This window comes from Amblyraja radiata, chromosome 3 (genome assembly GCF_010909765.2).
Source record: "Amblyraja radiata isolate CabotCenter1 chromosome 3, sAmbRad1.1.pri, whole genome shotgun sequence".
Classification (NCBI taxonomy): domain Eukaryota; kingdom Metazoa; phylum Chordata; class Chondrichthyes; order Rajiformes; family Rajidae; genus Amblyraja; species Amblyraja radiata.
The window spans coordinates 21,588,043-21,615,115 of NC_045958.1; positions in this window are offsets into that span (position 1 = coordinate 21,588,043).

A 27,073-nucleotide genomic window follows, 5' to 3' on the forward strand; every position below is an offset into this window, starting at 1 on the left:
CAGCGGTTTGGAGAATGTATAAAGGGACATGAGGAGAGAGAGAAGGCATGTCAATATTGATGGGATTGGAGCATTCTTCAGAAACCTTCTCGTGTTCTGCCCTTTAAAAAATCAATGATAATTCAAGGCATATTAAACACACAGCATTGTTTCTCAAATGTAAAGTGTTAGTGACAAATAATTAAAATGGGATTTTCCCTCTTAAGGAAACAGAAACAGTTTTGGCTGCAAGGGCTAACTGCATTTTTCAATTTATTTTAAAAATAGTTTTAAAGTCTGAAAGTTGGCATTTGATTTTTATCTATTTAATTATGGTTAAACTGAAGGCAAAATGGTTATGTCTCAACACCTGTGTCTTTCCTTCGCTTTTGCACTCTAATCAGGATTTCCTGCAGAAAATTATGGAAAATATTTTCTCTTTTAGATTTTGTAATTCTAATTATTTTTCAAGTGATTTCCTCCGAGTCATGGAGTATTAATATGCAATTAACAGAATAATTACTGGAGCGGTGCTTGGAGCTGTTGGTAGGGGATATGAGATTACTTCATCTAAATTTAACATACAGTGAATATGCTTCACCTCATGCTGTGAATACACTCTGTGCAGCCCACTGCTCAACTCAAATCAATAGAGCATCTATCTGTTTGAGCCCTGCTTCACCACCTGTACCAAATGTGCAATGCATTCTGTGCGACAGTGACATAGTGTGTTATCTCTTTACGCTTCTGTAACATTCAACATGGCCCATTTATCTCCTTGCTGTCTCTTTTCTTTTCTTGCCCACATCCACTGTTTCAAATACTTCCTGTCCTCCCGTAAATACCGGCTTGGCTGAGATGATAACACTGCCATCACTGATTCAGAAGATTGTAGGTTTAAACTCCGTTCTTTGATTTGACATTCTCATTAGCCAATGCATAGAATATAAGAACAGGGAGGCAATGGAACATTGGTCAGGCCATTTGTGGAGTACTGTGTGCAACTCTGATTGCCACACCACAGGAACGATGTGAATGCACTGGAGTGGGTGCATAGCAAATTCACTGAGGAAGGAAATGCAGATGCTGGTTTACTCTGAAATAGACAAAGAAAAGGAATAGGTGTCGTTTCTCTTCCTGAGATAAGTCCTTCAGACCCCAGTTTGAAGAAGGTTTCTGACCCAAAACATCAACTATTCCTTTTCTCCAGAGATGTTGCCTGATCCGCTGAGTTACTCCAGCACTTTGTCTATCTTCATCAGAATGCTGCCAGAGATGAGGAGAGTCTGGATGAGCTTGGTTTATTTGGAAGTGGAGAAGGCCGAGGGAAGACCTGCTTTATGTATACAAAATTGGGAGGGGCAAAGATAGGGCAGATGTTAATAAATCTTTCCAATTGCAGGGGTGTCCAAAAGCAGAAGGCATACGTTTGAGATCATAGGATAAAAGACAGTGGAGATTTGAAGAAGAATTGATGGACCCAGAGGGTAGTTGGAATCTGGAAAATGCTGCCTGATAGTGTGGTGGACTGAGAGACTATCACAAACACATGAATCTATATGGCATAGACTAGGGGCAGAGTGTTGCAAGAATGGGATTAATATAGATGGGTAATTGCTGATAGACATGGAGGCCCCAAGGTCTGTTTCTACGCTGTGTGACTCAATGATTGTGACATAGCATATTTGCAAAAATATAATGTAGCATCTGTTAAAATGTAGTGTAATGTAATGTTGCTTTTGCAAAATATAATGTAGCATAGAAGGCAGGAACGGGGTACTGATTGGGGATGATCAGCCTTGATCATATTGAATGGTGGTGCTGGCTCGAAGGGCCGAATGGCCTACTCCTGCACCTATTGTCTGTTGTCTATTGTCTCTTGAATTTTCAAATACTGTTGAGCAGATGAGCTACTTCTTGATAGGCATTCCTTCAAGGTTGAGGATGGTTTGCGTCCGTTTCAGTTCTCTGAGAATTAAGTTGGGTGACAAAGCCTCATCTTTGATAGATTGTGTGAGACCCACTTATCAGCCAACTCAAACCCAGGTAACGTCAGGGTCAGTGCTCTATTGGTGAAGAATCTATAGGGTGGATCATGTATAGAAGCACAGTGCAGTGGACTTTAGATGGACTTGCCATCTCTGGGTTTCTGAGCTACTATTAATATGTCGGTATTATTTTCAAAAGTAGCCTTTATTGTCATTCAGACCTTGTGGTCTGAACGAAATTTTGTTGCCTTGCAGTCCTACATATAGTACAAAATGACAAAACACACAATAAACACAAATTAACAGCCACCACAGTGAGTTCACCAGGCACCTCCTCACTGTGATGGAAGGCAAAAGTCTTAAGTCTTTGTCTCATCCATTCTTATTCTCCCTCTGCGCCGAGGCGATCCAGACTTCAGATGTTGTGACCCCGCCGGGCGATGGTAAGTAATGTCAGTCCCGCGGCTGAATCCGAGCTCCGCGAACGGGCCGGTTCAACTCCGCGGCCCGGGGTGGTCGAAGCTGCGGAAGCTGCGGCCCTCCAGTCCAGCGGACGCAGCTGTTGTTGCGGGAGCTCTGGAGAACAGGTCCACAACCTGTGACCTGCGAGCTCCCGACACTGGGCCCGCGGTCGGGTTGGGTGGCCGCTGCCGCCGGAACACTGCCCCAGCTCCGAGGCCGGGTCGCCGCTGCCGCCGGAACACTGCCCCAGCTCCGAGGTTGGGTGGCCGCTGCCGCTGCCCCAGCTCCGAGGTCGGGTGGCCGCTGCTGTCGGAACACCGCAGCTCTGGAGTCGGACCGCTGCCGCTGGAACGCTGCCCCAGCTCCGCGGCCGCCAGCTCCGCTATTAGGCCTCAGCGGAGACAGGGGATACGACAAAAAAAGTCGCATCCCCCCCGAAGGAAGAGACCAAAAACATGTTTCTCCCCCCCACCCACATACATACACAACCTAATAAACCAAAGATGAACTAAAACAGGACAAAAGAACAACAAAAAACCCCCAAAAAAACCAGACGGACTGCAGGCGAGCCGCAGCTGCTAAGGCAGCGCCGCCATCTTAGTTTTGAAATGAGGAATGTGATTTGAGGTTGCCAACATATAAAAAGGCACATAGAAATTTCAAGAGGGGAGATGTGGAAATGCTGATTAGCTGGTGGCATCGCTATTGACACTTGGAGTAGGTTTGCAGTTTTATACTGGATCTTTAAGTCTACTGCTTAGCAGGAGGGAAATATATATATATCACACACCCAGTTTTATTACTCAAAATCCATCTCAGAGATTCCTCTTCTTCGCATTCAGTCAATAACTGCACAGGACCACATCATATTCAACAACAGCTGTCCCTATGCAATACCATAACACAGCATAACTACCCTCATGTGTGACATAGTCAGCTATTTTTAACTAATCTAATTCTTGGCGCTGCAATTGTTGACCGTTTTCAAATTGTACCTTGGTATTATATTTACTTGGCATGCAAATAACTTTAATTAATAAGCTCTCTTTGGAGCACTTCTTTTTGTCATCTGATTACAATCTGTGACTTTAGCCAACAAATCCTGACACAATATAAAACTTTGTTTGACTACAAGCTGGGCAGGTTGCCTGTTAAGTACACAATTACCATTAACCCTGATGTAATTCCAGTTGTTCGTCCAGCTCATAAGATTCCCCATGCTATGTGGGACCAGTGTTCAAAGTCAACTCAACAGAATGGTGTCTCTAGGTGTGATTGCTCCAGTCGCTGACCCCTCGGATTGGGTTTCCTCCATGGTTGTGGCAACGAAGAAGAATAAAGACGAAATACGGATTTGTATCAATCCTAAGGACTAACACCGCCATTAAATGAGCTCACTATCCCATGTGCACTGTGGATGAGATTGCAGCACAGATGGCTGAAGCAACTGTATTCACAGGACTAGATGCCAAGTGTTCATTCTGGCAGATTTTGCTGGAACACAACTCCTCCAAGTTAACCACTTTCAGCACACCGTTTGGGCATTACAGATTTATTTGCATGCCCTTTGGCATAAGCTCTGCTAGTGAAGTATTTCAACAAGCTATGGAGCAGTTGTTTGCAGGTTACCCATGCAACATTGTAGTGGATGACATCCTCGTTGCGGGACGAACTGTCAAAGAACACAATACTAATCTGACAAAGGTCCTGGATCGCGCCAAGGCCGGTAACCTCAAGCTAAACCCTCAAAAATGCAAAATCAGGGTAAGTGTGGTGAATACATTGGCCATGTGTTCACTAAAGATGACCTAAAAACGGATCTGGCAAAAACCAGTGCTATCAACGAGCTCCCAGCACCTACAGATGTGCTCGGTCTGCAGAGATTCCTTGACATGGTTAACTACTTGAGCAAATTTATTCCGGACTTAAGGGAAATATCAGCCCCGTTGCACCAGCTTACACACAAAGACACTGCAACAGCAGAGGGCGTTCGACACTCATAAGCAACAGATGTCTTGAGCCCCTGCTCTCGCTTACTTTGATCCTAAACGACCGGTCACACTGACTTGTCACGCTTCACAACACGGACTGAGCGCAGCATGTCTTCAAAATGACGTTTGCGGCAATAAGCCTGGTGCCTATGCCTTGCGCACTATGACTGACACAGAACAACGATATGCGCAAATCGAGAAAGAGCTGTTGGTGGTTGTTTTTGCCTGCAAGAAATTTAATGACTTTATCTTTGGACATAGTCATCTGTGCTGCAATCTCGTCCACAGTGAGCATGGGATAGTGAGGTCATTTAATGGCTGTGTTAAAGTCCTTAGGATTGATACAAATTCGTATTTCGTCTTTATTCTTCTTCGTTGCCACAACCATGGTGGAGACCCAATTCAAGGGGTCAGCGACGGGAAACTGACCACCAACCTCTGATCAGCATCTTTAACAAACTGATTCATGCCTCTCCAGGGCGCCTATAGCGGATGCAGCTGCAGCTTCAGAAATATGACATTGATCTGACCTACAAAATTGGTAAGGAGGTGCACCTGGCTGATACTCTCTTGCGTGCACCTCAGAAGACCTGTGAGGGTCCGTCCTCGCCGGATGATGACTTTATCATCATGACTGTGTCTTTTAGTTCCTCGTCCTGTATGGAGGACTTGGTTGCCCACACTGCTGCTAACAGAACTATACGGTCGCTCACCTCCAGTCATTAAGCGCGGCTGGCCAGACAAACACTACAACGTTCTGCTGCCAGTTCGGCCTTTCTTTGCCGTCCGCGATGAGCTGCAGGAAGGCATTATTGTAAAAGGACACAAGGATGTGGTCCCTGCTTCGCTATACAGCAAGTATTTTTATTTTTTTATTTTTTTAATTTATTTATTAGAAGTAGACATATTATAAAATGTAGTTACATACTATAGTAAAAAAAAAAAACTTTTCATATACATCAGTCATACATTATTAAAATTTTCCATTATCAATTACTTATGCTTCTAGTATTTTTATTTTTTATAGAAAGCGAGAAAAATAGAGGGTAGAAAGTCACAAATAAAAAAGAAAGCAAAAAAAAACAAAAAACAACACAACAGAAAAACAAGGGAGGTGGAATGGGTTACCTGTAATACATCAATGGAGATAGGTTCGTAGGTTATAAAGTATAGTTTTTCATCTGTTCCTGAGTTCAAGTTTCAGCTGGGTCCGCGTGCTGTGCCAATCTATCCCTTCAGATAGTTAATGAATGGAGCCCAAATTTTATGGAAAAGATCTTGTTTGTCCATTAAGACAAGTCTAATTCTTTCTAAGTATAGGGTCTCCGACATTTCCGCAATCCACATTTTAATTGTGGGGGTTGTAGGGCCTTTCCAAAATTTTAATATTATTTTTTTCCGGTTATTATACTGTAATTGAGGAAGTTTCTTTGGTTTGTTGTGAGTGTTAAGCTTTGTTCTGATATTCCAAGTATTATTAATTTTGTGTCTGGGTCCAGTTTTGTATTAATAACTTCTGAAGTTATTTCAAAAATATCTGTCCAGAAATGTTTAAGTTTTATACAGTTTGCAAACGTATGTGTTAAATTAGCCTCTAAATGTAGACATTTATCACAAATAGGATAGATTTGTGGGAAGATTCTATTTAGTTTTATTTTAGAGAAGTGTAGTCTATGTAAGACCTTGAATTGTATTAAAGTATGTCTGGCATTTAATGAACATTGATGTATTTGTTGTAAACTTTCGTCCCACATATCTTTCGTGATAGGATGACCTATTTCATTTTCCCATTTGTATCTATATGGTTCGGTCGGTGGTACCTCGTTATTTAGTAGGGTGTTATAAATATAAGCTATTAGTTTTTCAGTATTAGGATGCTTGTTCAGACATTCATCAAGAATTTCTGATTCCCTATTCCTGTAAACTTGTGTATTAGATTTAACATAATCTCTAATTTGTAGATATCTGAAGAAATTATTTGAGTGCAGTCCATAATTCAGTTGTAACTCTTGAAATGAAAGAAAAGTACCTTTCCATTAAAGATGTCCTATATTTTTGATTCCATGATTTTTCCATTGTGTGAAACCTTTGTCCATAAAGGATGATTTGAATAAAGGATTATTTACAATGGGAAGGCAGAGTGGTATATTATTCAATTTTAAATCTTTTTTTATTTGTTTCCAAATTCGTATTCCACTATGTATTATGGGGTTTTCTTTATAGGTTTTTTGGTGCAGTTTTGTGGGGGCAAATATGATCGGTCCAATTTCAAAAGGTAGACAGTCTTCCTTTTCCATCATTAGCCAATCTGGTTGTTGGTCCATTTCTTCCAGCCAAAAATTCATGTTTTTAATATGGACTGCCCAAAAATAAAATAAGAAATTTGGCAAATACAGCAAGTATTTTAACGCTGTCCACGCCGGGCACCCAGGCACTGAAGCTACCGTCCTACGGGCAAGAAGCATGTTTTACTGGCCTGGCATGGCCGACTACATCACCGAGCATGTGGCATCCTGTGCAGTGTGTAACAGCTTGGCACCTCATCAACAAAAGCAACCACTTCTTTCACATCCGGCTCCTGCCCTCCTGCCCTCCTGTGGTTCTCAATAGCAACTGGCATATGTGAATGGCATGGCAAGCAGTACCTGGTACTTGTCGATTCGTATTCTGGATGATTTGACATTGATTTTCTTAGGAGCCCCACTTCTCGCGGGGTAGTTTCGAAGCTTGCTCGCCATTTTGCAGACCACGGAGCTCTGTGCATACTGTTATGTGATAACGGCAGTCAATTTACCAGCCAACACTTCAAGGAGTTTGCTGCACACTGGGGTTTTCGCCACATCAACAGCAGCCCTGAATATCCACAGTCTAATGGACTAGCTGAGCGGGCTGTCAAGAGGGCCAAACAGCTCATGGAATGTTCCTACAGAGCTAATTCCGACGTGTTCCTGGATCTACTCAACTTACGCAACATCTCCCGCGACCTGCTCAACGGTTATTGTCGAGGCAGACCTGAGCCATGGTGCCTGTGTCGGATCAGGCATTGAACCCACAGGTGGTTCCACCATCGGAAGTCCAGTTCAGGTTACAACAAAAGCGTGACATTCAAAAACAGTGGTATGACAAAACAAGTAGGCCGCTGCCACCATTAACCAATTCGTTGGTTTAACCAATTGGTTCGTTTGCGGAGGTGGCGGCGCTGCCCTGCAGCTGCGGCTCGCTTGCAGTCCGTTTGTCTTTTTTTTTTTTTCATTTTGTCCCGTTTCAGTTTATTTTAGTTTATTTGGTTGTGTGTGTGTGTGTGTGTGTGTGTGGGGGGGGGGGGGGGGGGGGGGGGGGGGGGCGGGGGGCAGACCATATCGGTGTAATTTCTGGATCTGCTTCTGAGCCATGCTCATATCTGGCCAGGGCCGATGGCGGCACCTCCAGGCGTAACAGACAACATATCCTGCCTGTGAATGAGCCAGCTCCACCTCTGTATTATCCAGACCGTACAAATGTACTTCCGTCCGTGGCCAGCGGCATTAATCCGCATACACTAGCACAACAAGCCACTTCTGCAATAGCTGCTTTGCAAGTGGCGATGCCCCCTCAGCCTGTGCCCTGTTTCATCACCGGGAATGCTGGTTCAATCTCCGTCACCTGTGAAGCCACCGGCTCTGTCCCTGGTGGGGAAAAACAGCGATGGTCTTTATTGCACACGTGCTAGTCGTGTTTGCAAGACCACCGTGAAGTACCCGGGCTATGTTTGACTTTCCTTCAGCTTATTATCAATTGCTATGCATGCCTTATTTAGTCAATGGTTTTGTACTGACATTTAATTCTTTAAGAGGGAAGATGTCACTCATGTTATGAGTCATACTATGCAGCTACACCCACTAGTTTAACAGAAAGCTTCCCTGCCCTTTCTCTCTCACTTTTGAGTTACGTGCTAAGATGAAGTTACCTATGCTGTAACACTAATAAATTCTTTGGATCTTTATCACTGGGCATGACTTAAGTTATTCCAACAGCAGAAGCTCAACATACACCCATTTGATTAAAAGCGAAACACATTGGTCATATTGGGTTGATATATGCACATGGTTTATATTTAAAGTGCATTTGCGTTGGAGTACCACAAAACTTATTCTGCTGTCGACCAAATGTGCATTTGTTTTTTTTACCTGTCACAATACAAAGCATGTTATTCCATATAACCATATAACCATATAACAATTACAGCACGGAAACAGGCCATCTCGACACTTCTAGTCCGTGCCGATCACGTATTCTCCCCTAGTCCCATATACCTGCGCTCAGACCATAACCCTCCATTCCTTTCCCGTCCATATAACTATCCAATTTATTTTTAAATGATAAAAACTAACCTGCCTCCACCACCTTCCCTGGAAGCTCATTCCACACAGCCACCACTCTCTGAGTAAAGAAGTTCCCCCTCATGTTACCCCTAAACTTCTGTCTCTTAATTCTCAAGTCATGTCCCCTTGTTTGAATCTTCCCTACTCTCAGTGGGAAAAGCTTATCCACGTCAACTCTGTCTATCCCTCTCATCATTTTAAAGACCTCTATCAAGTCCCCCCCTTAACCTTCTGCGCTCCAAAGAATAAAGCCCTAACTTGTTCAACCTTTCTCTGTAACTTAGTTGCTGAAACCCAGGCAACATTCTAGTAAATCTCCTCTGTACTCTCTCTATTTTGTTGACATCCTTCCTATAATTAGGCGACCAAAATTGTACCCCATACTCCAGAATTGGCCGCACCAATGCCTTGTACAATTTTAACATTACATCCCAACTTCTATACTCAATGCTCTGATTTATAAAGGCCAACACACCAAAAGCTTTCTTTACCACCCTATCTACATGAGATTCCACTTTCAGGGAACTGTGCACAGTTATTCCCAGATCCCTCTGTTCACCTGCATTCTTCAATTCCCTACCATTTACCATGTACGTCCTATTTTGATTTGTCCTGCCAAGATGTAGCACCTCACACTTATCTGCATTAAACTCCATCTGCCATCTTTCAGCCCTCTCTTCCAAATGGCCTAAATCTCTCTGTAGACTTTGAAAATCTACTTCATTATCCACAACACCACCTATCTTAGTATCATCTGCATACTTACTAATCCAATTTACCACACCATCATCCAGATCATTGATGTACATGACAAACAACAGTGGACCCAACACAGATCCCTGTGGCACCCCACTAGTCACTGGCCTCCAACCTGACAAACAACCATCCACCATTACTCTCTGGCATCTCCCATTCAGCCACTGTTGAATCCATCTTGCTACTCCACCATTAATACCCAACCATTGAACCTTCTTAACCAACCTTCCATGAGGAACCTTGTCAAAGGCCTTACTGAAGTCCATATATACAACATCCACTGCTTTACCCTCATCAATTTCCCGAGTAACCTCTTCAAAAAATTCAAGAAGATTAGTCAAACATGACCTTCCAGGCACAAATCCATGTTGACTGTTCCTAATCAGACCCTGTTTATCCAGATGCTTATATATATTATCTCTAAGTATCCTTTCCATTAATTTGCCCACCACTGACGTCAAACTAACAGGTCTATAATTGCTAGGTTTACTCTTAGAACCCTTTTTAAACAATGGAACAACATGCTCAGTACGCCAATCCTCCGGCACTATTCCCGTTTCTAATGACATTTGAAATATTTCTGTCATAGCCCCTGCTATTTCTACACTAACTTCCCTCAATGTCCTAGGGAATATCCTGTCCGGACCTGGAGACTTATCCACTTTTATATTTCTCAAAAATTGGATCCATAGTGGCTCCAACACAATGATCCCATCCATTTCAATCACTTCCTTTTTTTTTCTCCAGAGACCACCATCTCTCTCGTTTGTGCATCAACTGGTCTATTCTTTCTTTTGCCTGTTACCTGCATTAATCTGGCTACAGGGAAGGGGAATTTAGATTAAGGCTAATTATGCCACCTATCTTTTTGCATTTCAGTTAAACTTTGTCCTTCTCATATGAAACGTATGCCCTCGTCTTAAAGCTATGCCCACATTGTACTTCAATTAATTAACATGGCACCACAGCTGAACAAATTTGAAACAACCAACCTATAAACCCAGTGATTTCTGAGTGACTGAGTGTAAAATAACAAAACGTAAACTATTGCTGTGAAATTCAATAACAAAGTAAATGAAATACATTGATTTGACTGATAGAAGGTACAGCATGGAAACAAGTCCTTCAGCTCACTGCGTCCATGCCAACCATTAGTTTACCTTGAGAAATCTTGTTCATATGCCAGTCACCAATTTGCTGTCTCTCCCAGCTTTTGCTGTTCTTGGAATTGTTTTTTTGGCTTTCTATTGCCTCCCCTCATTTTCTTACCAAAATCTATCAGACTGTTCTGGGTGGATGTAAACGTCATCTGCCTTATATCTACTCATTTCATCACACTGTCTCTCTTTCTCTCTTCTCTTGAAGACCATCCCTTTGCTTCATTTTGTGCCACCTGCACATTTTACAATTATAGCTACATGTAATATAGCTAGAGTAGAAGCTGCTGGCATGACTGGACAGCAGCATTGCATATATTCCTGCAGGACAAAAACATCTGTCACCGATATTCTTTATACCCAATTTCATATTCATGTTCCTGCCATCCCTTTCATTCCTCACTCTTTAATTATTCTGACAGGTTTTTTACATGACACTTCAGCATGTCTTTTAAAAGTTCAAATGCACACCATTAACTGTATACCCTCATCAATCCTTTATATCCCATTCATCAAAACAAATCTATGCTGATTTAAAAAAAAACTCATATTTGTCCAAGTTTCAATTAATTTCACCATAGAATTTTGTTTCTGGAATAAAATCTTAGATTATCTTTTTTTTTGTGAAACTCTACCTGCCTAATCAAATTATTTTCAGTATTTTAAAACAGAAATAATTATTTATGAGCACAAACCCTATTGTTGAGGCATTTAACATATCACACATATCTAATTTGTTGCACTATGACTGATATCTTTTTCAGAAATACAATGTCAACTTTAATCAATTGGAGTTTTTGTTTCATACAAAACAAACAGCAAGGTGCCTGAGGAATTGCTAATTTTGTCCTGTTTGTCTGGTTCCATTTATGAATTTATTTTCTGTTTTCAGTTTAGGTGATCAGGTATAGCATAGAAAATCAAATTAACAGAAATCTCCATTATTATATATTTGTATTGGCAACCATAATAATCAAAGGCTCCTGATAAATTAATGCTTCCCACGAGTACACATGTATTTGGGGATTTTTTGGATTTCTTGGATACGATAACTTTGAGTTTTTCAACTTAATAATAGAACAGTTAAATCTCAAAAACATCCTTGTATTTTGCTCCTCATCGTAATTAAATATTTAGCATAATAACTTCAGGCTGCATCTTTATACCTATTTGTTTTACTGCATAAGAATGACATTCTAACATAACAAACAGTCACTGACTTGGCAAGCACTGTTGCTATTTTTCTTATAAGTAGTTTTCACGGAACGGAGAGGTTTGAAGAATCCAGCTGCAAGCAAACCACCTGCTGGGGTTTACCTACTGCAGCTCTATTGGCAGCTTATCTAATGGAGGAACTGAACTTGGAGCCATCTGCGTGGTTTGGCAGTGGCTTTTGGGTAAGCTCCAGAAGGGGAGTGAGGGCAGCAGACAGTTCTGACTGCAGCTCTCTGAGGGAGTGTAGAACCACCTGGGCATTCCAGTTCTCCTAGCCTTCAACTCTCATCCTGACCTGAGTTAAGAAGCCACCTGCCTCTCTTGTCATAAACTGACTTCAGCCAGGAGGGCTTAAAGCAGGAATTGGGCACTTCATGTGAATAACACTTCTTTAAAGCACCTCAGAAAAATGGTTTCACCACGTGTAGGTGAGTCATTAGGTCTTCGTCAGCAAGCAGGATAGGAACTGATTTTTAGATAAGATCTCAACGGAGACCCTACCTGTACCCTTAGGTGGGTGGAAGAGAACTGAGAAAGGTATGAATGAACCGTGAGGACCAATCCCAGGTGAAGTCAAAGTCCACGGTGCTCGTCCCATGAACGTGAGTAGTACAAGAAATTTATTTATGACCTTTATAGAGCCATCAAGAACTCCAGATCATGGTAGAATCCCAGGTTAACTACATGGACACACAGTGATTATGGCAAGGCTTGCATGTTATAATCTATACATAACTAAAATTCTGATCTTGTTATCTTCCGGTTTGGTGGTCTTTCTATTTGCGCAAAAACGGTTCGCGATAGCGCCACGATTTTTCATCAGTTCATTCACCGTTCTCATATGCTGCGAATGCACCAAGTTTTGTTCCAATCGGTTGAATGTCGTAAAAGTTAGCGAGGTTTAAAAATCTTAAAAACAGCACATGCGCAGGTGGATCTCTTCTCCTGCCAGTCAGCGCCGCACAGATTAGTCTCTTCCCCTGTCACTCCCCGGGACGGTCCGCCCCTTCCTGCACCATCGTGTCTTTACTGAAGCTGAGGATAGCTGGCAGAGGTTTCCAACCAGACGTTTGAAGGGACCCGAAGCAGCCTAGCCCAGCCCAGCCCTGCCCCAAGCAGCAGCCCAGCGTCGGAGATCCGACCCAACCCAACCCAGCCCAGCGTGGGAGACCTAGCCCAGAGTCAGAGACCCAGCCCAGCCCGCAGTCGGAGATGTCGCTAAACGGAAAGGGAAGACTTTGATCCCGACGGAGGAGAACGACCAGTGACCAGCACCCGCCGTGAGTCCCCATTGCACCACCAATTCCAGCCACTACCCCTCTGGTCCCCCTCGCTGGCTCCTCCCCCCTCCCCCATGATGCCCACCTCTTCCCCATGGCTCTTCCCCCGTGTTTTCTTTGAGCTCATTAGTGTGACAATGACTATTATACAGTGGTTCTGACATCCACTATCATGAAGTGCGTTGAGAGTCTGATGATGGTGCACATTAATTCCAGCTTCCCAGATAACCTTTTAACACTAGTAATTTTTCTGCATTTTTATTTGTTTCACTACCTGTTATATTTATGTATGACTTGATTGAATGAATAAGTTTATTGACCAAGTATGTTCACAGATTGGAATATCCCTTGGTGCACCGCTCGCAAGTAACAACATGACATACAGTGACAATTAAGAATGTCACGTAAAACATTAAACATTAATAATAAAACATTATCGATTAAACATGTGAATTAAATAAAATACCAGAGCAAAAGGAGGCTACAGATTTTTGGTTATTACGAGCTACTGCTCATGGAAAAAAGCTGTTTTTATGTCTGGCTGTGGCAGCTTTGACGGTCTGGAGTCGCCTTCCAGAGAGAAGTGATTCAAAGAGTTTGTGGCCAGGATGAAAGGGGTGAGAGATGATCTTGCCCGCTCGTTTCCTGGCCCTTGCAGTGTACAGTTCATCAATGGAGGGAAGGTTGCAGCTAATAACCTTTTCAGCTGATCGGACGATTCGCTGCAGCCTCCAGGTGTCGTGCTTGGTGGCTGAGCCAAACCAGACCATGATGGAGAAGGTGAGAACAGACTCTACGGTGGCCGTGTAGAATTGGACCATCATTGCCTGTCGTAGATTGTGTTTCCTCAGCTGCCGCAGGAAGTACATCCTCTGTTGTGCCTTTTTGACTGTGGAGTCGATGGTGGCCCTTTTAAGGTCCTTGGAGATGATGGTTCCCAGGAACTTTAAAGACTCCACAGATGTGTTTGTGGTGTTGTTGATGGTGAGTGGGGGGAGGGGAGTGGGAGCTCTCCTAAAGCCCACAACAAATTCCACTGTCTTAAGTGCATTGAGCTCCAGGATGCCAGCGATGGCACCAGGACGCCAGCTGTGTCACTTCCTGTCTGTAGGCAGATTCCTCCCCATCCTGGATCAGTCCAATCAGGGTTGTGTTGTCCGAAAACTTTAGAAGCTTGACAGAGGTGTCTGTGGAGGTGCAGTCATTGGTGTAGAGAGAGTAGAGGAGAGGAGAGAGTACGCAGCCTTGCGGTGCTCCTATGCTGAGGGTTTGCGGATCCGAGATGTGCTTTCCCAGCCTCACTTGCTGCTTCCTGTCTGTAAGGAAGTTGGTGATCCACCGACAGAGCGGTTCAGGCACAGTCAACTTGGAGAGTTTGGAGTGTAGTAGCTCTGGCACAATAGTGTTGAATGCAGAGCTAAAATCAACAAACAAAATCCTCGCATAGGTCCCCTGGCAGTCTAGGTGCTGGAGGATGAAGTGCAGGCCCAGGTTGACTGCGTCATCCACAGATCTATTGGCCCGGTATGCAAACTGCAGAGCGTCCAGCAGGTGGTTAGTGATATTTTTCAGCGTGGCCAGCACAAGTCTTTCAAGCGTCTTCATGACTACAGAGGTCAGTGCGACAGGCCTATAGTCATTAAGACCAGTAATCCTTGTCTTCTTGGGTATAGGGACAATAGTGGAGATTTTAAAGCAGGCAGGGGCAGTACAAGCTTGAAGGTGTTTAAGAAGGAACTGCAGATGCTGGAAAATCGAAGGTACACAAAAATGCTGGAGAAACTGGTTGAAAATATCTGTGAAGACCGGCGCCAGTTGTTCGGCACAGAGCTTGAGAGTAGAGGGGGAAACATTGTCCGATCCTGGAGATACTCATAGCATGCAAAGTTTTTTTTAACTTTATCTCAGTACATGTGACAATAATAAACCAATAATACAAGTTATCCCGAGTGTCTTAACCATTATTGAAACCGCATCCAACGTGTTTAACTTAATTGTGCAATGTGGATATTGCTGCCGAGGCTGGCACCTTTTGCCCATCTCTAAATGCAGGGTCTTTTCAAAGATTGGGTTAGGATTAACTAGACTGATGGATCTGGATTCACATTTAGATCAGCAAAGCATGGCATTGCAATGACAATCTAATAGTTTCATGGTCACCATGATGAATATTGGCTTTTGATTTTCAAATGTATCCAATTAATTGAACTTAAATTCCCCAGCTGTTTGGTAGGATTTGAATTCATGTCTCCGGAGCAATTGTATACCAGTGCAGTGATCTAACCAGTATGTTAAGGGGCTGTCCCACTTGGGCGACCTAATTGGCGAGTTTAGAAGAGTTTAGGAGAGTTTGAAAAAATGTAATGATGAAGACTTTCTTCGACTATGTAGAAGACCTCCTTCAACTATGTTGAAGACTAGCTTCGACTAGCTACGACTAACTTCGGGAAAATTGGACACCGAATAGTGACGAGTGAAGTTGACCTCCTTCGATCTCCTTCGTTCTCCCCTCGACTATGATGAAGACTATCTACGACTACCTTCGATTACCTTAGACTACCCTCGATTACCTACGACTAACATGCCGACCTTCTACGACCTACTACGACTAAACCTACAAGTAAAAAAAGTATTGATTTTTTCCATGCCGACCTTTTTTTACTCGCAAGCATTTTTCATCTTGTTGAAAAATACGGCGTGACCTACCTGAGGCCTCGAGTACACAGGGACTACTCTCGAGCATGAAGGAGAGTTACAAAGACCTCCTACGACCCCGTGTCGACCATGCTGCGAGTATGAGTCGAGGGCAAACTCGCCAGAACTCATGGATTAGGTCACCCAAGTGGGACAGCCCCTTTACCTTACCCAATGTCGCACTAATCCATTGTCTAACAAATATCGCATTGTTGTTTGTAGAGCTTGCTGTTTGTAAATTGGCTGCTATGCTTCTCACATCAGAACCATAACTTACTTACGTTACTGCCTGTAAATTACTATAAATGTTCTGAAAGGTACATGAAAACTACCGCAGTATCATTTAACCCCAACCTTCCCTTGAAATTCCTATTTCCCATCAAAGTAAAGTGACAAAATCCAATTACTACCATCCGACACATACAGTACTTTAAAGAGTAACATTTGAAGTTGTCTATGGCATTTCAGGTATTCACAACGTTGGTGCGTCCCCTGGAAAACAAAAGGAAAATGTTGCATCAGCTGGAAGGATAATTCAACCACATTCAAGTTCAAATTAGATTTTCCACTCCATTAGACAGCTGAATTTCACAGAGCCGATGGCTTCCATTCTTTCTTGTCTACAAAATACTTAAATGACTGTTTCTAAAACACATATTGTCAGCTGAACAGTTGAAGCGTAAACCAAGAACTAACATGTTTAAGTTGTCCTTGCACCCAGGGGAGATACTTCAACTGAAATATTTTTTTACTGTTAATGCGTTGACAGGAAAATTATCAAGGCCACCTTAACAACGGAAATAAATACCTTCTTGCTTCTTGATTACAGAACAACAGCCGCGGCACTTCCAAAGTTGCAATCTTCAATGATCAGCAAGAAATTCAGAAAATATTTTGTTGCCTGGTACGGTGGCGCAGCAGTAGAGTTGCTGCCGTGCAGCACCAAAGGTCCGGGTTTAATCCTGACTACGGGTGCAGTCTGTATGGAGTTTGTATGTTCTCCCCATGACCTGCGTGGGTTTTCTCAGGGAGCTCCGGTATCCCCCCACACTACTAAGACATATAGGTTTGTAGGCTAATTGCCTTGGTAAAATTGTAAATTGTCCCTAGCGTGTATAGGATAGTGTTAGTGTGGGGGGATCGCTGGTCGGCACGGACTCGGTGGGCCGAAGGGCCTGTTTCCACACTGTATCAGTCTGTGACTCTATGACTCTATCCATTTTCCTTCTCGACCCTATTCTCCTGCTTTCTTCCCATATCTTTTGATGCCCTATCAATCTCCGCTTTAAAAATACCCAATGTCTTGGCCTTCATTCACATCCATCCATGGTGATAAATTCCACAGATTCATCACCCTTTGGCTAAAGGAATTCCTCCTCCGAAATTCTGAAATTGAAGAAATTCCAGCCACCGTTGGAACCTCGGTATCGGCGGTGGTGCCTCGTGGCCGACAGAGCCTCGTGACAGTAGGGGGGAGGATAGAGAACAATGGCCCCGGCGTGGGGGGGGGGGGGGCAGAAAGAACAATGAATAATGGAGGGGGAGGGGAACAAGGGGAGGGGAACGAGGGGGAGGGGAACAAGGGGAGGGAACGAGGGGGAGGGGAACAAAGGAGGAGTCAGCGGGGCAACTTTGTAACTTTGTCAGCGCCGTTTGTGTGGCAACTATTCGTATACCTTGGGTATGCAAGCAAAAACTTTCACTGTGCCTTGTCACATGTGACATTAAAGTATTCTATTCCATCCCATCTCTATTTTAAATGTCCATCCTTTCATGCTGAGGCTGTGCCCTCCCATTATTGGAAAAACAACCTTTGCATGCCCACTATATCCAGGGATTTCATATCCAACCAAGAAGTAATAACAGAAAAGATACTTAATCCCCAAACAGGTTAACATTCAAAATGAGATCAAATTGAAAATTGTGCTGTGTTAGACTTTGTCTTATTTTGTGCAGCACATTTTGAGGCATTTCAATGTGTTTGAGCAAAGATTGACTGCAATTGTTATCTGCTTTCCTTTGGGGTTTGTGCTTCCCACCACTCCCACCCCCACCACCTTTATAAATGGTGTTATGAACTGAATGCCATCCAGGGAAATGGAACCGCAGATTTGAGTGTTTTATTTTAAAATAGTGGTGGAACCATATTTTGGATTTGCACAGCAGTTTAAATAACAGAAAAAATGTAATGGGTTATCAAATATTACAGCAGGATCTTGATCAGCTGAGCAAGGGGGCTGTAAAAGTCGTCAGACCAGGGCTGTGGAGAGTGTTGTAGAGCAGAAGGATCTCAGAGTGCAGGTACAGAGTATGCAGAATGAGTTGTTACATGAGATAGATCACGTTAGTACGATAATAACACTCAAAAGACATTTGAATATGTACGTGGATGGTTCCAAGAATGTTTCTTAAACGTTGTGATAGTACCAGAGGAGGTAGTCGAGGCAGGAATATTGCAACGTTTAAGAAATATTTAAACGGGTATATGGATAGTATAGTTTCAGAAGGATATGGGCCAAACGCAGGCGGGTGGGACTAGTGTAGATCGGATATGTTGGTCGGCTTGGGCAAGTTGGGCCGAAGGGCCTGCTTCCACACAGTTTGACTCTATAATTGCCCCATCCCATCCAAAAGTATCTTTCAAGGATTTTCATGAGGACGGTTTTCATTTAGTGATGAACTGATCACATTTGCTTAATATGCAATGACGGTTATTAATGTATTTGGACAGGCGGCAAATAAAACAGAACATCTGTCGGTTTTCCAACACCGTGGTTAGCACATCTTAGTTGTTTAACATCAAAGCAGACGGATGCTAGGCAGTTCCAGAGCTCCAATGCGCGTCTCATGCCACTTTCACCCCATTTGCAAAACCAATTAACTCCCACACATCTACCTGCTGACACTTTATCACTCAAGAAGAACCTCAGTACATTAAATAGTAAAGGAGTACTGTGATGTAAAATGTAATTATCTTTATAGTTGAAATGTTTTGCCACTTGTAAGGCGTGCGCCTTCAATGCCCACCAACTCTTTGGTGAGAAGGGTCTCGACCCGAAACGTCACCCATTCCTCCTCCCCAGAGATGCTGCCCGTCCCGCTGAGTTGCATGTACATTACTCCAGCATGTTGTGTCTGTCTTCAAATCTTTGGTAAGTGCGGCTGCCATTGACTCGGGGACTCAAGTGGTGAGCGGGGAAAGAGTTGTCCTCAACCCCTGGGAGCTAACGGCCAGTCGCAGAAGACGCTTTTTCTCATGAACCCTCCTCTTCCATCCTCGTGTCGGTGCAGCCGAGACCGAGAGAGCAACTTGTCGGCAACTTGTGGAACCGCGCCTGGGGAGAGCGGCCTGGGGGAGCTGTGTGTGACCGCGACCTGTCCCAGCCCTGTGTCCCCCCCCCCCCCCCCCCCCGGCTCAGCATGTGAACTCCGAAAACACAGTGGCAGGACAAATGTGCGCTGGTCGGCAGCAGTGACAGGCAGCTTCAGTGTGAGCAGGAGACGGAGCCAACTCTCGCCTGGAGACTGGACCAGCGCTGCCGGAGAGAGCAGAGGCAACAGGTAAAGCTGTTCACAGACAAGTTGCACTGCTCACTTGTTGAGTTCAGCTCTTATAAGTAAGGCGCGGGCTCGGTGGCCAGAGTATTAAAGAAGGAAGCAAAGCAAGTAATCTTACAATAGCACAATAAGGGGACAAAATAATTGTTGAAAGTTAAGAATCGTGTAAAAATATTAAATATTCCAAATGCTGCGCGGATTTCTTGGGAACAGCGCTTATATTGTGTCGTTGGCGATGCTACTACATGTCTCTAGATTGTTTATGACTTTGGCTGTAGAAGGGTTATTCATCTGTGGAGTGGGTTTTCTGCGCGGATGTCAGCATAGTCAGTCTCAGACGGTTCACTCCACCCCAGCTATACTTCCACCTTCACCGTTCAGCGATCTATGTGTCCTTCAGTTCAGCCTATTCATGTCCGTGAGCAAAACACACAGTGCTTAGAGGACCAGGCAGCATCTGTGGCGAGAATGGACAGGCGGAGTTTCTCCTTCTTTGTCTGGGAAACGTCATGGTTCTCCCTTGCACCAACTCCAGTTTTGTGGGTTCTGAGGTGATTAATTAGACCGAAGTGTGAAGCGCAGATTCTAACGCAGTTGGTGCTGAAGGAGCGCTGAGGTGTGTGTGTGTAGGTAGTTTGTGAGATGGTGGTTACTGTGGTTTACACTACTGTATGCTCCTGCTACATAACTTTGAGGGTTTCAATGCCATCCCAAATACTCCTTCCCCATTTCTGGGTGATATTGCACTTCTTCATGGAAGCTTTGAGAACATAATTGAATATGTTTCTCTCTATTTAGTGAATTAATCCCAGTTTGTATCTCCACTGAGTTAAGGACACTTAAGAGACTGCGGTCATTGCTAAAATATACATTTGGGTACCAACTGTTTAGAACTAGACCTATGTATTTACAGACTCCGATCTTTGGCTCTGAAATAAATAACCATCCTTGTCAGCTGTTAAAAAGCAAACCAGGTTATTCACAACTTTGTATCACATTTGATCCAAAGATGATTTTCAGACCATGTATCTAACATCACACCTGCTAACACCTTTTGCTTCAGCCAACCTCTCTTGCAATAGCCTTTGTCCAATCATTTTCTGGTAGTTTGTATGCCAGTATTGTTTAAGAGGGATATTTATATATTTAAGAGGGAGTAAGATGTGGCCCTTGTGGCTAAAGGGATCAGGGGGTATGGAGAGAAGGCAGGTACAGGATACTGAGTTGGATGATCAGCCATGATCATATTGAATGGCGGTGCAGGCTCGAAGGGCCGAATGGCCGACTCCTGTACCTATTTTCTATGTTTCTATGTTTGCAGATATATGGAGGCCAAAAGCAACCGTACTCTGCCACCACCCAGCTATACAAAATGTACACAGACATTTTATTGTCCTGCCTTGAATCGAACAAAGAGTAGGGATTTGGAACCTGCCATCAATTTTGGATTTCTATCATGTAAAAGGATCTGACAGTAGAATATAATCAGAATGGTGCTGCAAAGGAAGCCATCAGATTTGTTGCTTAACAAGGTGCTAAGTCATATCAAAATCTAAATCTATGATGTGTGTGGTGCTAAATTAGAAATTCAAATATCTACATTATGGGCAGACTGATGAATGCATTAATCAAATTATAATATAATTTAACGGATTTAGTGTTGGCGAATATGATGTTTCCAACTCCTGCTACCATCACAGTACATTTTACTGACCATGAACATATTTTCAGGGCAATACTAAATATCCTTGGCTACCATTGATAATTCTTCCTGTGCAAACCTCTTTCTTCATTGTGTGTGATTTGTGCGTGAAATGTTACTGTTTCCCAATGTAATGACCACCCCATAATATTTTACCCATGTACTGTATGCTATTTGTTCCAGAGAGGAAAATAAAGTTACTTTTTTCATAAACATTTTAATAGATTGCTTCGTTATCAACAATTATAAACTAATTTCAATAACCATTTTTTTCCATTGTTCTTGTAATTGTGTTTATTACTTAAATGGTCATTCATGCTTGTTATCTTGATGATAATTCCCCATACACATCTGGGTGACTTCTTTTATTCAACCCCCTGTGTACAGTATATGAGGCCAGCGCTGGTGCCTGTGTCCTAACATGCACTGGAGCAACCTTCACCTTTGTGATTACAAATGTTGGCTCCTGATAATCTATACCTTGACTATAAAATTCTCATTTTTGTTTTAAAATTCCTTTAATGTTCAATCGTTGACTTAATTCAGTGATCTCCTTCATCTTTCTAACTATCTGAGATACAGCCACTCCTCACCTTGCAAATCCTTAATCATAAATGACCCTTAATTTTAATTACCGGGGCAATAAACACTAGCAGTTGCACGTTCAAATCTCTCTGCCTTCCCACATTCTCTTTCATCCTTTAAGACCCTTCTTAAAACCTAGCTGTTTGATTAAACTTTAGGTGATCTGGTCTGACATCTCTTTTTGTGTGGCTTGACATCTGGCTATGTTAGATGGCCTTCCTGTGAAGGGCTTTGAAGGTTTTACTTTGTTGAATTATAAAAAAATAGAGGCTGTTACATATGTGTGTGTGTGTGTGCTATTGCCATGGCAAAGAGTCTTACAGTTTAAGATCGGAGGTGAAGAACAGTGTCATGCCAGATGGCACAATGGGCTAAGTGTTCGGCTGTCAACCGGAAGGTAGCCGGTTCGAATCTCGCTTGGAGTGCATACTGTCGTTGTGTCCTTGGGCAAGACACTTCACCCACCTTTGCCTGTGTGTGAATGTGTGTGAGTGATTGGTGGTGGTCGGAGGGGCCGTAGGCGCAGATTGGCTGCCACGCTTCCGTCAGTCTGCCCCAGGGCAGCTGTGGCTACAGAAGTAGCTTACCACCACCGAGTGTGACTGAGGAGTGAATGAATAATGCGATGTAAAGCGCCTTGAGTATTAGAAAGGCGCTATATAAATCCCATCCATTATTATTATTATAACACTTGTCAGGATCGACTAAGATTGGACATATGTTGGTAATTGACTTAATTCAGTGACAGCCATCATCTATCATCTAGAGACAGCCATCAAGGCTGTGCTACCTGCCGATCACCAACCCCTCACACTCACCCCCTACGACGTATTCGTGGCACTGAGTAGGACTAATGCACGTAAAGCTGCTGGCCCTGACGGCATCCCCGGGCGCGTGCTCAGGGCCTGTGCTGCGCAGCTGACAGACGTCTGGACTGACATCTTCAACCTGTCACTTGCCCAAGCAGTTGTCCCCACGTGCCTTAAATCCACCTCCATCGTGCCAGTGCCAAAACACTCCACTGCGGCAAGCCTCAACGACTTCCGCCCAGTTGCACTTACCCCCATCATCACCAAGTGCTTCGAGAGGCTGGTCCTGGCACACCTCAAAAGCTGCCAACCCCCCACACTGGATCCCTATCAGTTTGCCTACCGCAAGAACAGGAGTACGGAGGATGCCATCTCAACGGCACTTCACTCCGCCCTCTCCCACCTCGACAACAGAGACACTTACGTAAGAATGCTGTTCATCGATTACAGCTCAGCATTCAACACCATTATACCATCAAAACTGATCACCAAACTCGGTAACCTGGGCATCGACCCCTCCCTCTGCAACTGGATACTGGACTTTCTAACCAACAGACCCCAGTCTGTTAGGTTAGACAAGCACACCTCTTCAACCCTCACCCTGAACACCGGCGTTCCACAGGGCTGTGTGCTGAGCCCCCTCCTCTACTCCCTCTTCACCTATGACTGCACACCTGTACATGGTACTAACACCATCATCAAGTATGCAGATGATACAACGGTGATTGGCCTCATCAGCAACAACGATGAGTCGGCCTACAGGGAGGAGGTCCAGCACTTAGCAGCATGGTGCGCTGACAACAACCTGGCCCTTAACTCCAAGAAGACCAAGGAGCTCATTGTAGACTTCAGGAAGTCCAGGGGCGGCACGCACACCCCCATCCACATTAACGGGACGGAGGTGGAACGTGTTTCTAGCTTCAGGTTCCTGGGAGTCAACATCTCCGATGACCTCTCTTGGACCCACAATACCTCAACTCTGATCAAGAAGGCTCACCAGCGTCTCTTCTTCCTGAGGAGACTGAAGAAGGTCCATCTGTCTCCTCAGATCCTGGTGAACTTCTACCGCTGCACCATCGAGAGCATCCTTACCAACTGCATCACAGTATGGTATGGCAACTGCTCTGTCTCCGACCGGAAGGCATTGCAGAGGGTGGTGAAAATTGCCCAACGCATCACCGGTTCCTCGCTCCCCTCCATTGCGTCTGTCCAAAGCAAGCGTTATCTGCGGAGGGCGCTCAGCATCGCCAAGGACTGCTCTCACCCCAACCATGGACTGTTTACCCTCCTACCATCCGGGAGGCGCTACAGGTCTCTCCGTTGCCGAACCAGCAGGTCCAGGAACAGCTTCTTCCCGGCGGCTGTCACTCTACTCAACAACGTACCTCGGTGACTGCCAATCACCCCCCCACCCCCCGGACACTTATTATCACTTATTATTATTTATTTAAATCATTTGCTATGTCGCTCTTCCAGGGAGATGCTAAATGCATTTCGTTGTCTCTGTACTGTACACTGACAATGACAATTAAAATTGAATCTGAATCTGAATCTGAATCTGAATTATCTGGAGGTTTCTGGCTTCAATGATACATATTGCTATGGCCATTTCATATGTTGGCTACTAGTAATTACTTTGAATTGAAATAACTTCAGTCAAGACAGTCATAGACAATACTCACAGCTCTTTTACAAGTGAATGTATGGTGTTGACATGCTGTGTGGCATGCATGAGATCTTATTTTGTGCCAGATATGTATGAACCATCATATACAATTACCCACACTAGTTGCCACCAGGATATGTGCTAGAAGTATTAAGATGGCTCATTAAAATTAAATTAAAATTATAATCTATTTTTCCTTCAAGACCTTTTGTGAAATTAATCTGCATGTTGACATACTCAAATGTCAAACGTGGTCAGTAATTTTTGAGGCATCAAGCAATGCTATTATAGTGCTGTACTACTGCAAATTAGTCAGTTGTAAGTTAACATTTGGTCAATTCTCTTGTACTCTACAAAGTAAAATATATTGTGACTTAGTCATGGAGTCATACAGCGTGGAAACAGGCCGTTTGGCCCAACTTGTCCATGCTGACTGACATGCCCCATCCACCCTAGTCCCAAATTCCTCCTGGGAAATATTTACCTGTCTAAATGTTTCTTAAACATTGCAATAGTACCTGCCTCAACTAACTCCTCAAGCAGCTCATTGCATACAGCCACCACCCTTTGTGTAAAAAGATTACCCCTCAGATTCCTATTAAATCTTTTCCCCTTCATCTTAACCCAATGTCCTCTCGTTTGCGATTCTCCTACTCTGGGCAAAAGACTGTGTAATTACCCAATCTATTCCTCTCATGATCACCCCTTATCCTCCTGCGCTCCAAGGAAGAGAGTCCTAGCTCAGACCCTCAAGTCTTGGCAATATCCTCATAAATCTTCTCTGCACCCTTTCCAGCTTGACATCATCTTTCCTATAACATGCTGGCCAAAACTGAACACAATACTCTAAATGTGGCCTCACCAAAGTCTTATATTACTGCAATTTGACTTCCCAACTACTATACTCAATACTCAATGCTGATGAGAACCAATGAGCCGATAACCTTTTTGACCACCCTATCTATCTGTGATGCCACTTTCAAGGAACTATGTATCTGAACTCCTAGATCCCTCTGCTCTTCAATACCCTACAGCCAGACCGTTCACTGTGTAGGTCCAGCCCTGGTTTGACTTTCCAAAATGTAACACCTCACATTTCTCTGTATTAATTTCCATCAACCATTCCTCAGCCCACCTGTCCAACTGATTAAGATCCTGCTGCAATTTTTGACAACCATCTTCGCTATCTCCAATACCACCCACTGTAGTGACTTATGCCCCTGTCCCACTTAGGAAACCTGAACGGAAACCTCTGGAGACTTTGCGCCCCACCGGTTTCCGTGCGGTTCCCGAAGGTTGCAGGTGGTTGCCGGAGGTTGCAGGTGGTGGAAGCAGGTAGGGAGACTGACAAAAACCTCTGGGAACCGCACGGAAACCTTGGGTGGGGCGCAAAGTCTCCAGAGGTTTCCGTTCAGGTTTCCTAAGTGGGACAGGGGCATAACTCATCAACTTGCTGCCATACTTGGTTTCTATTAGTTTCGAAAGATTTTGTTTGGTGGCGTGGGTTGCTTGAGAGGCCTTGGGCCAGGATGAAGGTTGAAGGAAATCAGCCAAGTCAGGGCAAAGAGAGATCAATTGGGAGAAGAGCGAAGGCAACGTGCATCGAATAGTAAATCAGATCCATGGCTGGTCTCTAATAACACAACTTGAATGGTGGCCATGTTGAGACTTTTCAAAAAGTGAAGCCAATGTTCCGAATGACTTGCTGTATTGCTAAGAAATTGACTGGTGTTAGTGACTTTGCCCAGTTTGCCATTCTTTGCTAATCTGGGTTGTCCATGCTTCTGGCACATTACTCAAACACCTACTGGTGGGTTGTAGTGGAGTTTCATGGCAGCAGTCATGATGCACTCTTCTTCACCGGTCCTCTATGGTATAGTTACTCTTGTCAGGTTATCGATACGGAATATTCGGAGGCATTCAAGAGTAGTTATTTTTTTTTTCTTAATCAATAAAATTAGGAATACAACTAATTAATTTAGTTAAAAATACATTAAACTACTATAAATGAATTAAATATTGAAATATAAAGATACATTTTAAATGTTATTGGTTATTGAATAAAAGGCTTAATTTTGTAATGAATTCTGGTGGGTTTATTAAAGTGGATGAGGTTGACACTTGTTCAGTTTATTATTGTCACGTGTACAATGAAAAGTGTTTTTATTGCATGCTATCCAGTCAGTGAAAGGACTATACATGATTACAATCAAGCTGTCCACAGTATACGGATACAAGATAAAGGGAATAACGTTTAGTGCAGGGTAAAGTCCAATTGAAGATAGTTCAAAGGTCTCCAATAAGGTAGATTGGAGGTCAGAACTGCTCTCCAGTTGGTGGTACACTGGCTTGTAGCTGAAGAATTGCTGCTGAATGGGGCGACTCTGGCAGCAGAGTGAGAGGTCAGGAGCACTGGCCTCTGATCAACTTGTTTCTGATTCCCACATTTCTGTTCCTGCAAGAGCACAGATGTGTTAAATGTTGAAGAAAGATCTGCAGATGCTGGAATAATCGAAGGTAGACAAAAGTGCTGGAGAAACTCAGCGGGTGAGGCAGCATCTATGGAGCAAAGGAATAGGCGACGTTTTGGGTCGCGACCCTTCTTCAGAGGATGCTTCCATCTTCAAGGTTCCCAAACTTGGTCTGAAGAAGGGTCTCGACCCGAAACGTCGCCTATTCCTTCGCCACATAGATGTTGCCTCACCCGCTGAGTTTCTCCAACATTTTTGTGTGTCAAAGATGTGTTAAAGATCAGAGGGTGGACCAGAGTAAATTTAAAATTTCTTTATTTATATAGCACATTTTTAGTCAACTTGCATTGACCCCAAAGTGCTTCACATAATTACATCCACACACACAGGCAAAGGTGG